We start from the raw sequence: 5,886 nt of genomic DNA on the forward strand, positions 1-5,886 counted from the left end.
AGGAGATACAAAGGCGATTTTACATTAAATGTAATCAGGTCGAAGATCTCTATTGGCTCATCAGGAAAAATTTAATCCTTGTGTAATATTCATGCTTAGTTACCATGGAAACTCTCATAACAATAAAGCAAACAATCTATTTGTGCATGATTGTAGTCGTCGTCGTGGAGATTTGAAATAACCACTCTGATTTTTGAAAAAATGTAATACATCCTATGGAATCACGTTTACGATAACATTATATAAAATTTCAAACTCGTATATCTCCGTTACTATAGGAGATACAAAGGTGGTTTTACACTCAATGTAATCAGGTCGATGCTCTCTATTGGCTCATCAGGAAAAATTTAATCCTTTTGTAATATTCATGCTTAGTTACCATGGAAACTCTCATAACAATAAAGAAAACAATCTATTTGTGCATAATATTAGTCATTGTCGTGGAGATTTGAAATAACCACTCTGATTGTTGAAACAATGTAATACAACCTATGGCCTCACGTTTTACGATAACATTATATAAAATTTCAAACTCGCATATCTCCGTTACTATAGGAGATACAAAGGTGATTTTACATTAAATGTAATCAGGTCGAAGCTCTCTATTGGCTCATCAGGAAAAATTTAATCCTTTTGTAATATTCATGCTTAGTTACCATGGAAACTCTCATAACAATAAAGTAAACAATCTATTTGTGCATAATATTAGTCATCGTCGTGGAGATTTGAAATAACCACTCTGATTGTTGAAACAATGTAATACAACCTATGGCCTCACGTTTTACGATGACATTATATAAAATTTCAAACTCGCATATCTCCGTTACTATAGGAGATACAAAGGTGATTTTACATTAAATGTAATCAGGTCGAAGCTCTCTATTGGCTCATCAGGAAAAATTTAATTCTTTTGTAATATTCATGCTTAGTTACCATGGAAACTCTTATAACAATAAAGTAAACAATCTATTTGTGCATAATTGTAGTCTTCGTCGTGGAGATTTGAAATAACCACTCTGATTGTTGAAACAATGTAATACAACATATGGCCTCACGTTTTACGATAACATTATATAAAATTTCAAACTCGCATATCTCCGTTACTATAGGAGATACAAAGGCGATTTTACATTAAATGTAATCAGGTCGAAGATCTCTATTGGCTCATCAGGAAAAATTTAATCCTTTTGTAATATTCATGCTTAGTTACCATGGAAACTCTCATAACAATAAAACAAACAATCTATTTGTGCATGATTGTAGTCGTCGTCGTGGAGATTTGAAATAACCACTTTGATTTTTGAAAAAATGTAATACATCCTATGGAATCACGTTTACGATAACATTATATAAAATTTCAAACTCGTATATCTCCGTTACTATAGGAGATACAAAGGTGATTTTACACTCAATGTAATCAGGTCGATGCTCTCTATCGGCTCATCAGGAAAAAATTAATCCTTTTGTAATATTCATGCTTAGTTACCATGGAAACTCTCATAACAATAAAACAAACAATCTATTTGTGCATGATTGTAGTCGTCGTCGTGGAGATTTGAAATAACCACTTTGATTTTTGAAAAAATGTAATACAACCTATGGCCTCACGTTTTACGATAACATTATATAAAATTTCAAACTCGTATATCTCCGTTACTATAGGAGATACAAAGGTGATTTTACACTCAATGTAATCAGGTCGAAGCTCTCTATTGGCTCATCAGGAAAAATTTAATCCTTTTGTAATATTCATGCTTAGTTACCATGGAAACTCTCATAACAATAAAGTAAACAATCTATTTGTGCATAATATTAGTCATCGTCGTGGAGATTTGAAATAACCACTCTGATTGTTGAAACAATGTAATACAACCTATGGCCTCACGTTTTACGATAACATTATATAAAATTTCAAACTCGCATATCTCCGTTACTATAGGAGATACAAAGGCGATTTTACATTAAATGTAATCAGGTCGAAGCTCTCTATTGGCTCATCAGGAAAAATTTAATTCTTTTGTAATATTCATGCTTAGTTACCATGGAAACTCTCATAACAATAAAACAAACAATCTATTTGTGCATGATTGTAGTCGTCGTCGTGGAGATTTGAAATAACCACTCTGATTTTTGAAAAAATGTAATACATCCTATGGAATCACGTTTACGATAACATTATATAAAATTTCAAACTCGTATATCTCCGTTACTATAGGAGATACAAAGGTGATTTTACACTCAATGTAATCAGGTCGATGCTCTCTATCGGCTCATCAGGAAAAATTTAATCCTTTTGTAATATTCATGCTTAGTTACCATGGAAACTCTCATAACAATAAAACAAACAATCTATTTGTGCATGATTGTAGTCGTCGTCGTGGAGATTTGAAATAACCACTTTGATTTTTGAAAAAATGTAATACAACCTATGGCCTCACGTTTTACGATAACATTATATAAAATTTCAAACTCGTATATCTCCGTTACTATAGGAGATACAAAGGTGATTTTACACTCAATGTAATCAGGTCGATGCTCTCTATTGGCTCATCAGGAAAAATTTAATCCTTTTGTAATATTCATGCTTAGTTACCATGGAAACTCTCATAACAATAAAGAAAACAATCTATTTGTGCATAATATTAGTCATTGTCGTGGAGATTTGAAATAACCACTCTGATTGTTGAAACAATGTAATACAACCTATGGCCTCACGTTTTACGATAACATTATATAAAATTTCAAACTCGCATATCTCCGTTACTATAGGAGATACAAAGGTGATTTTACATTAAATGTAATCAGGTCGAAGCTCTCTATTGGCTCATCAGGAAAAATTTAATCCTTTTGTAATATTCATGCTTAGTTACCATGGAAACTCTCATAACAATAAAGTAAACAATCTATTTGTGCATAATATTAGTCATCGTCGTGGAGATTTGAAATAACCACTCTGATTGTTGAAACAATGTAATACAACCTATGGCCTCACGTTTTACGATGACATTATATAAAATTTCAAACTCGCATATCTCCGTTACTATAGGAGATACAAAGGTGATTTTACATTAAATGTAATCAGGTCGAAGCTCTCTATTGGCTCATCAGGAAAAATTTAATTCTTTTGTAATATTCATGCTTAGTTACCATGGAAACTCTTATAACAATAAAGTAAACAATCTATTTGTGCATAATTGTAGTCTTCGTCGTGGAGATTTGAAATAACCACTCTGATTGTTGAAACAATGTAATACAACATATGGCCTCACGTTTTACGATAACATTATATAAAATTTCAAACTCGCATATCTCCGTTACTATAGGAGATACAAAGGCGATTTTACATTAAATGTAATCAGGTCGAAGATCTCTATTGGCTCATCAGGAAAAATTTAATCCTTTTGTAATATTCATGCTTAGTTACCATGGAAACTCTCATAACAATAAAACAAACAATCTATTTGTGCATGATTGTAGTCGTCGTCGTGGAGATTTGAAATAACCACTTTGATTTTTGAAAAAATGTAATACATCCTATGGAATCACGTTTACGATAACATTATATAAAATTTCAAACTCGTATATCTCCGTTACTATAGGAGATACAAAGGTGATTTTACACTCAATGTAATCAGGTCGATGCTCTCTATCGGCTCATCAGGAAAAAATTAATCCTTTTGTAATATTCATGCTTAGTTACCATGGAAACTCTCATAACAATAAAGCAAACAATCTATTTGTGCATGATTGTAGTCGTCGTCGTGGAGATTTGAAATAACCACTCTGATTTTTGAAAAAATGTAATACATCCTATGGAATCACGTTTACGATAACATTATATAAAATTTCAAACTCGCATATCTCCGTTACTATAGGAGATACAAAGGTGATTTTACACTCAATGTAATCAGGTCGAAGCTCTCTATTGGCTCATCAGGAAAAATTTAATCCTTTTGTAATATTCATGCTTAGTTACCATGGAAACTCTCATAACAATAAAGTAAACAATCTATTTGTGCATAATATTAGTCATCGTCGTGGAGATTTGAAATAACCACTCTGATTGTTGAAACAATGTAATACAACCTATGGCCTCACGTTTTACGATAACATTATATAAAATTTCAAACTCGCATATCTCCGTTACTATAGGAGATACAAAGGCGATTTTACATTAAATGTAATCAGGTCGAAGCTCTCTATTGGCTCATCAGGAAAAATTTAATTCTTTTGTAATATTCATGCTTAGTTACCATGGAAACTCTCATAACAATAAAACAAACAATCTATTTGTGCATGATTGTAGTCGTCGTCGTGGAGATTTGAAATAACCACTCTGATTTTTGAAAAAATGTAATACATCCTATGGAATCACGTTTACGATAACATTATATAAAATTTCAAACTCGTATATCTCCGTTACTATAGGAGATACAAAGGTGATTTTACACTCAATGTAATCAGGTCGATGCTCTCTATCGGCTCATCAGGAAAAATTTAATCCTTTTGTAATATTCATGCTTAGTTACCATGGAAACTCTCATAACAATAAAACAAACAATCTTTTTGTGCATGATTGTAGTCGTCGTCGTGGAGATTTGAAATAACCACTTTGATTTTTGAAAAAATGTAATACAACCTATGGCCTCACGTTTTACGATAACATTATATAAAATTTCAAACTCGTATATCTCCGTTACTATAGGAGATACAAAGGTGATTTTACACTCAATGTAATCAGGTCGATGCTCTCTATTGGCTCATCAGGAAAAATTTAATCCTTTTGTAATATTCATGCTTAGTTACCATGGAAACTCTCATAACAATAAAGAAAACAATCTATTTGTGCATAATATTAGTCATTGTCGTGGAGATTTGAAATAACCACTCTGATTGTTGAAACAATGTAATACAACCTATGGCCTCACGTTTTACGATAACATTATATAAAATTTCAAACTCGCATATCTCCGTTACTATAGGAGATACAAAGGTGATTTTACATTAAATGTAATCAGGTCGAAGCTCTCTATTGGCTCATCAGGAAAAATTTAATCCTTTTGTAATATTCATGCTTAGTTACCATGGAAACTCTCATAACAATAAAGTAAACAATCTATTTGTGCATAATATTAGTCATCGTCGTGGAGATTTGAAATAACCACTCTGATTGTTGAAACAATGTAATACAACCTATGGCCTCACGTTTTACGATGACATTATATAAAATTTCAAACTCGCATATCTCCGTTACTATAGGAGATACAAAGGTGATTTTACATTAAATGTAATCAGGTCGAAGCTCTCTATTGGCTCATCAGGAAAAATTTAATTCTTTTGTAATATTCATGCTTAGTTACCATGGAAACTCTTATAACAATAAAGTAAACAATCTATTTGTGCATAATTGTAGTCTTCGTCGTGGAGATTTGAAATAACCACTCTGATTGTTGAAACAATGTAATACAACATATGGCCTCACGTTTTACGATAACATTATATAAAATTTCAAACTCGCATATCTCCGTTACTATAGGAGATACAAAGGCGATTTTACATTAAATGTAATCAGGTCGAAGATCTCTATTGGCTCATCAGGAAAAATTTAATCCTTTTGTAATATTCATGCTTAGTTACCATGGAAACTCTCATAACAATAAAGCAAACAATCTATTTGTGCATGATTGTAGTCGTCGTCGTGGAGATTTGAAATAACCACTCTGATTTTTGAAAAAATGTAATACATCCTATGGAATCACGTTTACGATAACATTATATAAAATTTCAAACTCGCATATATCCGTTACTATAGGAGATACAAAGGTGATTTTACATTAAATGTAATCAGGTCGAAGCTCTCTATTGGCTCATCAGGAAAAATTTAAT

This window comes from Lepisma saccharinum, unplaced genomic scaffold (assembly GCF_977018435.1).
Source record: "Lepisma saccharinum unplaced genomic scaffold, izLepSacc3.1 HAP1_SCAFFOLD_42, whole genome shotgun sequence".
In the NCBI taxonomy this organism is placed as follows: domain Eukaryota; kingdom Metazoa; phylum Arthropoda; class Insecta; order Zygentoma; family Lepismatidae; genus Lepisma; species Lepisma saccharinum.